Raw genomic sequence first — 12,023 nt, 5'->3', positions numbered from 1 at the left:
TAGTGGCTCGCCGAGCTGGCTTGTTCACTTGCAGATGTTTCGTTACCCAGCTAGGCAACATCACCAGTGCAACTTCGGATGAAATGCTGGTGATCTATACTGTTCGCCTTTTGTGTGTCCTGTGATTAGTCCATGAGTGAGTGAGTGTCAATATGGAAGCAAAAGTGAGTGGGAAGTTGGATGATTGGAAACCTTTTAAAATCTAACAAAAGGCAACTAAAAAAGCTATAAGAAGGGCAAAGATGAAATATGAGGTGAGACTAGACAATAATATCAAGCAGGATAACAAATGTTTTTGTTCAGTTACATAAAAAGAAAAAATGGAGTTGAGAGTTGATATTGGTCCACTGGAAAATGATATTGGTGAGCTAGTAATGGAAGACAAAGAAATAGCAGGTGAACTTTAGAAACATAGAAACATTGAAAACCTATAGCACAACACAGGCCCTTCAGCCCATAATGCTGTGCTGAACATGTACTTACATTAGAAATTACCTAAGGTTACCCATAGCCCTCTAGTTTTCTAAGCTCCATGTATCCAGAAGTCTCTTAAAACACCCCTTCATATCCGTCTCCACCACAGTTCCATGCACTCACCACTCTGCGTAAAAAAACATCTCCTCTGTACTTACAAGCACCTTAAATCTGTGCCCTCTCGTGCTAGCCATTTCAGCTCTGGGAAAAAGCCTCTGACTACCCACACGATCAATGCCTCTCATCATCTTATACACCCATATCAGGTCACCTCTCATCCTCCACCGCTCCAAAGAGAAAAGCCTGAGTTCACTTAACCTATTCTCATTAGGCATGCTCCCCAATCCTTGTAAATCTCCTCTGCACCCTTTCTATAGTTTCCACATCCTTCCTGTAGTGAAGTGACCAGAGCTGAGCTCAAGTGGGGTCTGACCAGGGTCCTGTATAGCTAATGCATACTTTGCATATCTCTTCACTGTGGCCCGTGAGTGACGGGAAGCAGCAGTGACTGCCATCACTATTAATGAGAACAAGATTTCTGGATGGTGTGTTGCCATGGTCGGGGAAATCTCGCATCCAGTCTGAAACATGTTTAAGGGTAGTGTGAGCAGAGGTCAAGGTTCACGTCGGCACCAATGACAGGGCAGGAAGGGTGAAGAGGTGCTGCAAAGTGAGTTCATGGATGTAGGTGATAGGTTAAAGTGCACAACATCCAGGGTTGTGTCTTCAGGATTGCCACCCATACCACATGCTAGTGAGGCCTGAAATAGGATATAATACAGTCTAACGTGTGGCTGATGAGATGGTGCATTGTGGAGTGCTGCAGATGTTTGGATGATTCCAAGGAAGATGGGACCTGGACAGACATGATCGTTTTGCATCCGAACTGGAGGGGGACTGATACCCTTGCGGGAAGGGTTGTTAACACTGCATCGGGATGGGGTGAGGTGTCAAACTTGAGCTGCAAGGGGATGAAGAACCAGAGTGGATAGTGGAGTGGTTGTGTGGGAAAGATGCTGTTAATCCAACATAAAAAGTCAGGAGTCTAAAGAAAGAACATGGTGAAACAAATGTTCCCAAATGTGTATTATTTCATTGCAAGGAGTATTGTAGGAAAGGCTGATGAGCTTAGAGCATGGATCAGCGTATTGAATTACAGTATTGCAAGCATTAATGTGATTTGATTGGAGGAGGTGCAGGACTGGCAGGTCAGTCTTCCAGGGTTCTGTTGCGTTAGACACAATTTGATTGAGTGGCAGGGATTAAAGAAGGACAAGTGACATAACTAGTTAGGGAAAATGTCCCTGCATTGCTCACACAGGACAAACTGGAAAGCTCATCCACTGAGGCCTTATGGGTGAAACTGAACAATAAGGAAGGGATGGGATTATATTACAGAGTGCCCAATAGTCAATAGGATTTGGGGGATCAAATTGTTTGAGAAATCACAGGAACTTAGAAGGTTATGATACTAGATAGTTGTAACTTTCCACTTATTGACCGGGACACCCATACTTTAAAGGGCTGTTTGGGATATTGTTGGTAAAATGTGTTCAAGGAAGTTCCCTTGATCAATATATTGAGGTCATAACTATAGACTGAAATACTATTAGGGTACACGACGGGGCAGGTAACAGAGGTCTGTGCAGGTAAATACTTTGGATCTAGTGATCATAATACCATTAGTTTAAAGATCATTATGGAAATGGGTAGGTCTGGTTCTAAATTGGAGAAAGGGCCAATTTTAATGGTATCAGAAAGGATCTGGTGAACGTGGATTGGAACAGGTTGTTTTCGAGCAAATCTGTGCTTGGTAAGTGTGAGGCCTTCAAAACTGCTATTTTAAGAGTACAGAGATGGAATGCATAAATGACGACCAGTACAGAGTTTGAATGTTGCTGACAGAATAAAAGGCAGGGCTAACATGTTTAGGGAACCTTGGTTTTTGACAGATATTGAGACCCTGGTGAAGGAGTGCATAGCAAGTATAGGCAGGAAAGAACAAATGAGGTACTGGATAAGTATAAATAATTCAAGAGTTACTAAAGGAGGGAATCAAGAGGGCTGAAGTACGGCACGATTTTGCTCCAGCAGATAATGAAAAGGAGAGCACCAACTCCTTCATCAAATATATTCAAAACAAAAGTATACCAAAAGGCAAAATTGGTCTTCTTGAAGTTCAGAGAGGGCATTAATGCATGAAGCTGAAGTAGGTGGGGGAGATTTAAAATGGATTTTTTGCATTTATGTTTACTCAGGAGACATACAGCGTCTTTACAGTGAGGCGAAACAGCAATGCGATCATGGACCCTATACAGATGATGGAGGAGGAGGTGTTTCTGTCTTGATATAGAATATAGAATAGTACAGCACAGTACAGGCCCTTCGGCCCACAATGTCGTGCCGACCCTCAAACCCTGCCTCCCATATAAGCCCCCACCTTAGATTCCTCCATATACCTGGCTAGTAGTCTCTTAAACTTCACTACTGTATCTGCCTCCACCACTGACTCAGGCAGTGCATTCCACGCACCAGGAAACAACAAATCTCTCTTTATATTAATCTCTGTCTAATCTTGCTGCTAACATTGTGATTGTCACACAGCCAGAGTCTGGGAACAGCTAGATGGCAGGAAGCAGATGGTGATGATGGGAGGCTGGTTATTGGAGTCCAGGCCCGCGCCTCGTGGAGTTCCCCAGGGTTACACCCATTGCTACTTGTCATCAATGTCAATAATCTGGTTGAGAATGTACAGGGTATGGGGAGTGAGTTTGCAGCAAGTAATGTCAAACAATTACTTCTTTTTGCAAGATAGTAATATAAACACTCCTCTTTCCCTCTCCACACTCAGAACAGACCAAAAGCTACTTCATAAGATGCAAGTTCTTCAAATGAGCAAACACTGGGGGAATGTTAGTGACATTAAAGAGCTGGGATACTGACAGTACATTACCAGACCAGGAGTGATTGTAACTGGGTCTGACAGAGGCATAACTGGTATTTCTGGGCACATTCAGTCTCACCATAACTATTCCCTACCTTACTCTGTACAGATATGTAATGTCTAAAGGACCAGTGTTTGAGTAAATCAGACTCACCAAACTTGCTCCGGACTGAATCAATGGAAACCCTGAGTCAGAAGGGTTCTCTCCAGTTGGTGCTCTCAGTCCTCGGGCTGGGTCACTTGCTGCTGTTCCCTCATCTTCAGTCGTGGTTCTCTTCCAGTTGTGGGCTTTTCTTCCAATAAATCTCTCACCGCAGGTCTAACTTCAAAATGAAAGATAATGAAACATGTTAACAATACAAAGGAGAACAAAATATTTCTGCTCACTGAAATCTAAACATTGAAGACAAATATAATGATCTCAGTGAACAAATCTGTAATTATTCCTGACACGTCACAGAACCTGATAAGGGATAGGAAGGAGTCATCGTTCAGTCATCGCTAAGATATAAGACGCAGGAACAGAATTAGGTGATTCGATCCATCGAGTCTGCTCCATCACTCAACCACGGCTGAGATTTATTCCAACACCATATTCCCGCCTTCCTCCTGTAACCCTGAGGCTACTTTGCAATCATGAATATATTAATCTCTGCCCTAAATATACCCAAATGCAGCCTCCAACCACCCTCTGTGGCAACAAATTCCACAGATCAGCCATCTTTTGGCTGAAGAAATTGCTCTCATCTCAGCTTTAAAGGGAAGCGTCTTTATTCTGAGACTGTGCTGTCAGATCACAGACTCTCCGTCTAATGGAAACATCCTCTCCATGTCCACTGTATTCAGGCTTTTCAGCATTCAGTAGGTTTACTTAACCACCTCCCCTTTCACCACCCCGTCTGAACTCCACTGAGCACAGCCCCATAACCATCAAATGCTCCTCATATGTAAAGCTGATCATTCCTGAGATTATTCATGTGAATCTTGTCAGCAACAACTGCACTGAACACATTCCCAAGTACAACAGACAATCAGGAAATTTAAACCATTCCAGAGTGAATTTAATAAAAAGAAACTGGAATCACCAGAGTCGCTCAACAGGAAAGGAACTGCTGTGGGGAGAAAAACAAATTTAACGATTCAGGTTCACAATCTTTTGTCAGAATGGGTTCAGAATTTAGTGCAGATCTCCAGCAACTTGAGTTTCTGTTTGATTTCCACTGTCTGACAGACAAGTGACAGCGTGGAGGAATTTCCAAACACAGTTTGAACACTGAAACCCCCCCAGGTCTATTTCTGCTGGTGCAAACACAGAACAGCCCATTTAATCACAGCCTGTCCTTGTGAGGGATGGAATACAAACTCATTCTCTCCTCAGATTAACAGCATTGCTTCCAGAGGAACTCCAGAAACAAACATTTGATCCCAGACCAGAAATACTGGCTCAATACCTCACAAACCCGGGCAGCTTGATCCCCGGGTCCATTTTACTTGGATCTAAACAGGGGTGCAGTGCTGCCGGAGCTCACCGGGGCACCACTCCGGCACCTCGGTAAAAAAACGTCAAAATGAACAAGCGGGGAATTTAACAGCGGCCGCATATTAAATAGGGGGAATTTTACAGAGGCGGGGGTTGGGGATAGGGGGTGGTGACTGGTGGGGAAAATACCACTAATAACATTAGGATAGGATATTTGATCGTTTTTGGTGAAATCCTGGAGCTGTGACTGTTTTTTATTGAGGTATTTGTGAAGTTCGTCCTGGCTCGACCCGTTGTTTTCCCAGCATGCCCTGCTGTAGCCTCCCGCCATTTTACAGATCCTCCGTCTCTCTCCAGCCGAGGGACGACTGGACACAAGTGTGAGCGTTTTTCCGCTCTTTCCAACGGGTACCATTGGATTCCAGGTAGCAGCTGTATTAAGCAAGAAATGAACATCGAAACCTAAGGTTAAAAGCCGAAAATAATGAAAGAAAAATTCACTGCTCGCTTATCTTCACCCTGATTTTGATGAAGAATTCAAGGTAATCATCCAAACTCCTCTTCTACACCTGGATAAAGTGAATTTAGTTTTTTTCACAAGGCAAATGGGGAAAAAAAAATTCTAGGCTATAAGCTAGTTTTACATCATTTCAACTATCATTAATAGCGGATCAACCCCTTGGCCGAGCTCCACCAACTGTAGTTGATTGGAAAGAGGCTGTTTGTCTCTTTGTGTTGATAGGAAAAAGAGTAACTTAGGGAGGCAATGAACGAGACGAAACGCATTTCCAAACCTCCCAAATGGTTGCCCTCCTCCCCTATTAACATTTATCACTTCCAAATACGATATTTTTTATTCGTATAGATACGACAATAATTTATGTAAAGATTCAAGCTTCTTTAACTTTTTATACATTTAAAGACTAAACAGAATCTGTATAGGTCTAACCATGTAGTACCCGACGTGTGAGGATATTGTGAGTATCGACACTCACAGATACACTTCCTGTCCAAACATTTCTGTGAGAGAAACGGTACGAGGCAGAGTTGCCAACCTTCCACTTTTGATACTAATATTCAGCAATATTCGTGGCTTTAGCAAAACTTCATTAGACGTTTTTTTTTCATACTTGATTACTTGGTTCCAATGTAGATATCTAAAAGTGTAAAAAACTTACTTGCTTTATTTCTGTTATTTTTATACCTGCTTAGGAACACTGCTAAGCGCTGTGGGCCCTGCTGTCTGCTCTGACTCAGCCGTATCAGTAAGGCTACATCTGTGGTGGTCCGTGGATTACTCGCTGATACAAAAGTAAATTTTTCTCACTAACAACCCTATGGCTTCTAAGCAAACAATGTTAACTTCTTTCTTCCGTAAACAAGCTGAGGAGTGTAACAAGGATAACATACAAGTCATTGATAACAGTAAAACTAACAAAAGCTGTGTTTCGCCTGCATCTAATTCAAATTTTCTAACCGGCTCCAAATGCAGTTCTGAAAGTAATGGTCCTTCGAAGTCAGGCTTGTATCCCTGTTCAGATGTTTGATAGGCTATAATCTTGTTAATGTCTTAACTGTCACTATATTTCTGTGTACATCGGTCACTGAAAGCAAGCATGCAAGTACAGCAGGCAGTGAAGAAAGCTAATGGCATGTTGGCCTTCATAACAAGGGGAATTGAGTATAGGAGCAAAGAGGTCCTTCTGCAGCTGTACAGGGCCCTGGTGAGACCACACCTGGAGTATTGTGTGCAGTTTTGGTCTCTAAATTTGAGGAAGGACATTCTTGCTATTGAGGGAGTGCAGCGTAGGTTCACAAGGTTAATTCCCGGGATGGCGGGACTGTCATATGTCGAAAGATTGGTGCGACTGGGCCTGTATACTCTGGAATTTAGAAGCCTGAGAGGGGATCTAATTGAAACATCTATAATTATTAAGGGATTGGACATGCTGGAGGCAGGAAACATGTTCCCGCTGATGGGTGAGTCCAGAACCAGAGGCCACAGTTTAAGAATAAGGGGTAGGCCATTTAGAACGGAGTTGAGGAAAAACTTTTTCACCCAGAGAGTGGTGGATATGTGGAATGCTCTGCCCCAGAAGGCAGTGGAGGCCAAGTCTCTGGATGCTTTCAAGAAAGAAATGGACAGAGCAGTTAAAGATAGCAGAATCAAAGGTTATGGGGTTAAGGCAGGAACTGGATACTGATTGTGGATGATCAGCCATGATCACAGTGAATGGCGGTGCTGGCTCAAAGGGCCGAATGGCCTACTCCTGCACCTATTGTCTATTGAGCTCTGGATTTCATATATTTCTTTCATCTTGGTTTAGTGCTTGACATTATAAGAAGCCCTATTCATTTATATATGCCACACCCAATTTGTGTACCTGCTCATTACATGAATGGGGGAAGGAAGTTACCCAGTGCATGAAATGAGCTGGTAGACTGATTAGGTGTGACATCGAGGTTCTTAGCCTGAGGTGGAAGGAGTCAATTTTGAAAACGTGTCAATTTTCAATTATCTGACACAGAAATACCACAACAGTTATTAACTTCAAACTTTCTGCATGATCACTCACAGAGCGGAACTACACGTACATGTAACGACAGCTGTAAACTTCAGGCCTTCTGACTTAGGCCACGAACTTATCAATCACCCCTCGTCCAGCTCCGGCACCTAAAAAACTGGCACTGCACCCCTGCTCCAGCCGTCAGACAGAGCCCGGGCCCGGGACTTTCCCGATACATCGGCCCCGATTCACACAAACTCGGGGATGTTTCCACTCACCGCCGCCCCGAATCGGAGACCCGCCAACGGCAGCTGCATTCGGCACCGCGCATGCGTTTAGCAGGATGTTCGCGGCAGCGCCACCAGTGTCCGGAGGTCCATGCAGCGCCACCAGTGTCCGGAGGTCCGTGCAGCGCCACCAGTGGCCGGAGGTCCATGCAGCGCCACCAGTGGCCGGAAGGCCGGAGCGACAACAGGGAGGTAAATCACAAACACGACAAAGTCTGCAGATCAAAGTTGCTGGTGAACGCAGCAGGCCAGGCAGCATCTCTAGGAAGAGGTACAGTCGACGTTCCAGGCCGAGACCGTTCATCAGGACGTCGACTGCACCTCTTCCTAGAGATGCTGCCTGGCCTGCTGCGTTCACCAGCAACTTTGGTGTGTGTTGCTTGAATTTCCAGCATCTGTAGAATTCCTCATGTTTAAAGTCTGCAGATGCTGGAAATCCAAAGCAACACAAACAAAATGCTGGCGGAACTCAGCAGACCGGGCAGCATCTATCGAAAAGAGTCAACAGTCGACGTTTCCAGTTGAACCCTCCTTCAGGACTGAGATGAAATGACGGAAATACCTGAATAAAATCGGTCCGGACGACGAAATGTCTCGCTGGAAGGTGATAGGTGAAGCCAGGTAGGTGGGAAAGCTGAAAAGCTGAAGAAAATAGAATCTAATAGGAGAGGAGAGTGGAGAATAGGAGAAAGGGATGGAGCAGTGGACCCAGAGAGAAGTGATCAACAGGTGAGTGGACGTGGAAAGTCAGAGAGGAAGAGAGGGAGTGGGATGGAGGGGTGAGGGGAAGATTTGTTCACCGGAAGGAGAAATCGATATTCATGCCATCGGGTTGGGGCGCGGGGGGTACCCAGACGGAATATAAAGTCCTGATCCTGGACCCTGAGGTGGCTTCATCTTAGCACAAGAGGAGGCGATGGGTTGACACGTCGGAACGGGAATGGGAATCGGAATGGGAATGAAAATGTTTGGACTCCGGGAAGTCCTGCTAGGAGCGGATAGTTCAAAGGTTAATTTATTATCAAGCAGATATCCGTAAACAACTCTTGAGTTTCTTTTCTTCTCCAGAGAGCCACGAAACAAAGAAAGAACATGAAAGTCGTTCAGAGAGAAAAATCAAACTCCCACCCCACCCCTACATCAAAAAGAACGGCATTGCGATCATCAACCCCCAAAACCCACCCCTCCCGCACAAAAGGGAACAATAACATCAACACCCCCCCAATAAAAACAACCCCACCCCGCACAACTGCGGAGGGTCTGGTGTCACCAGTGTCGAGGCGGCCGCATCGGGAGCAGCGGACACAACGGGCGACCCCGGAAGATTCACAGGTGCAGTGTCGCCTCACCTGGAAGGATGTTTGGACAACGGAGAGAGTTCGGCCGTCCGGCCCTTTCACTGTGACACCCCGAACTCCACATCAAATCCGTCCAAACCAATCTGGGTGAACTTTAATGACCAATAAATATAATTCCTCTCAGTGATCAGCTGTCTGAGTGATCCCCTGACTCTGAGAGGAAGGGGTGTCTATGGTCCACATTGTCAGGGTGTTGAGTTTACCAGGAGACAGAGACCGCAGGGACGGGAGGTTTTCTGTTGACTAATACACTGTGTGTGGACCCCGCTGGCAATTCTGGTGTTGTGACCCGAATCGAGACAAACACCAGGCTGCCCACTCCACCAACAACACGGCACAGCCGGACACATAACAGGGGACTTTACATCTCACAACACTGGATTCAGTGATGAAACCCGTGATTAATGTTGTTGTCCCACCGAAATCATCAGAAACGTCCATTCAGGTGTTTTTCAATACAAGCGCTCCCCCACAGCTGACGTCACAAGGCGCACCCACGCGCCTGACGTCACACATGGGCTCCCCCACACCGGGATCTGCCCTCACGTGCGCGATGTCTTACGTCACCCACGCGCTGCGGTGCTCGAGCTTGTTCGGTTTAACGGCTGGGCTACGAATCACGTGACTAGACCCTCCCCCACCGCTGTCAACGGAGGAGTCAGGAGCTGCGCTATTCCCATTGGTGCGAAGCGAAGTCAATCACTGGTTACAACCAATAGCCGAGGCGGACCAGCCGAGAGGGCGTTACCGCTCTCCGTCAAAGCGGAACAAATCCCAAAGTAAATGTCCGCTTTCTGATTTATTTCCATTTCCCTCCGAGGGAACAAAATCTTTGACATCAGCTGTTGAGAAAATCACGTTTGTTCTACCCCCATGTGAGATGAGGAGAGGTGAGTTACTAACGGAGAGAGACAAAAGGTAAAATACCTACTGGGCGCCCGGTCGGTCTCCGCAGCCCCAGAGTGGCCCGGACAATAACTCAGTCTGTCCGCTTGTCTCTCCCTGTACTGGGATCCTGTTCGTAACGCCAAATGTTAACATTAAATCTGAATAAAACTCAGTCTGTCCGCTTGTCTCTCCCTGTACTGGGATCCTGTTCATAACGCCAAATGTTAACATTAAATCTGAATAAAACTCAGTCTGTCTGCTTGTCTCTCCCTGTACTGGGATCCTGTTCGTGATGCCAAATGTTAACATTCAATCTGAATAAAACTCAGTCTGTCTGCTTGTCTCTCCCTGTACTGGGATCCTGTTCATAACGCCAAATGTTAACATTGAATCTGAATAAAACTCAGTCTGTCTGCTTGTCTCTCCCCGTACTGGGATCCTGTTCATAACGCCAAATGTTAACATTAAATCTGAATAAAACTCAGTCTGTCTGCTTGTCTCTCCCTGTACTGGGATCCTGTTCATAACGCCAAATGTTAACATTAAATCTGAATAAAACTCAGTCTGTCTGCTTGTCTCTCCCTGTACTGGGATCCTGTTCATAACGCCAAATGTTAACATTGAATCTGAATAAAACTCAGTCTGTCTGCTTGTCTCTCCCTGTACTGGGATCCTGTTCATAACGCCAAATGTTAACATTGAATCTGAATAAAACTCAGTCTGTCTGCTTGTCTCTCCCTGTACTGGGATCCTGTTCATAACGCCAAATGTTAACATTGAATCTGAATAAAACTCAGCCTGTCTGCTTGTCTCTCCCTGTACTGGGATCCTGTTCATAACGCCAAATGTTAACATTGAATCTGAATGAAACTCAGTCTGTCTGCTTGTCTCTCCCTGTACTGGGATCCTGTTCATAACGCCAAATGTTAACATTGAATCTGAATAAAACTCAGTCTGTCCGCTTGTCTCTCCCCGTACTGGGATCCTGTTCATAACGCCAAATGTTAACATTAAATCTGAATAAAACTCAGTCTGTCTGCTTGTCTCTCCCTGTACTGGGATCCTGTTCATAACGCCAAATGTTAACATTAAATCTGAATAAAACTCAGTCTGTCCGCTTGTCTCTCCCTGTACTGGGATCCTGTTCATAACGCCAAATGTTAACATTGAATCTGAATAAAACTCAGTCTGTCTGCTTGTCTCTCCCTGTACTGGGATCCTGTTCATAACGCCAAATGTTAACATTGAATCTGAATAAAACTCAGTCTGTCCGCTTGTCTCTCCCTGTACTGGGATCCTGTTCATAACGCCAAATGTTAACATTGAATCTGAATAAAACTCAGTCTGTCTGCTTGTCTCTCCCTGTACTGGGATCCTGTTCATAACGCCAAATGTTAACATTGAATCTGAATAAAACTCAGTCTGTCTGCTTGTCTCTCCCTGTACTGGGATCCTGTTCATAACGCCAAATGTTAACATTAAATATGAATAAAACTCAGTCTGTCCGCTTGTCTCTCCCTGTACTGGGATCCTGTTCATAACGCCAAATGTTAACATCGAATATGAATAAAACTCAGTCTGTCTGCTTGTCTCTCCCTGTACTGGGATCCTGTTCATAACGCCAAATGTTAACATCGAATCTGAATAAAACTCAGTCTGTCCGCTTGTCTCTCCCTGTACTGGGATCCTGTTCATAACGCCAAATGTTAACATTGAATCTGAATAAAACTCAGTCTGTCTGCTTGTCTCTCCCTGTACTGGGATCCTGTTCATAACGCCAAATGTTAACATTGAATCTGAATAAAACTCAGTCTGTCTGCTTGTCTCTCCCTGTACTGGGATCCTGTTCATAACGCCAAATGTTAACATTGAATCTGAATAAAACTCAGCCTGTCTGCTTGTCTCTCCCTGTACTGGGATCCTGTTCATAACGCCAAATGTTAACATTAAATCTGAATAAAACTCAGTCTGTCCGCTTGTCTCTCCCTGTACTGGGATCCTGTTCATAACGCCAAATGTTAACATTGAATCTGAATAAAACTCAGTCTGTCTGCTTGTCTCTCCCTGTACTGGGATCCTGTTCAT

The 12,023-nt window shown here is 45.0% G+C and overlaps 1 protein-coding gene and 1 long non-coding RNA gene across 2 annotated transcripts in view; both read left to right on the top strand.

The window, feature by feature from the left end:
* LOC140208268 (NACHT, LRR and PYD domains-containing protein 3-like) overlaps positions 1-12,023 on the top strand; it is a 552,847-nt gene that overhangs the window by 450,407 nt on the left and 90,417 nt on the right. The gene's annotated exons all lie outside the window — the stretch shown is intronic.
* LOC140207465 (uncharacterized) lies at positions 6,164-9,047 on the top strand. The gene is made up of 3 exons (XR_011888561.1): positions 6,164-6,210; positions 7,477-7,884; positions 8,761-9,047. It is a non-coding gene; the product is annotated as an uncharacterized lncRNA (long non-coding RNA).

This window comes from Mobula birostris, chromosome 13 (assembly GCF_030028105.1).
Source record: "Mobula birostris isolate sMobBir1 chromosome 13, sMobBir1.hap1, whole genome shotgun sequence".
In the NCBI taxonomy this organism is placed as follows: Eukaryota; Metazoa; Chordata; class Chondrichthyes; order Myliobatiformes; family Myliobatidae; genus Mobula; species Mobula birostris.
This window is presented reverse-complemented; position numbering and strand designations above follow the sequence as displayed.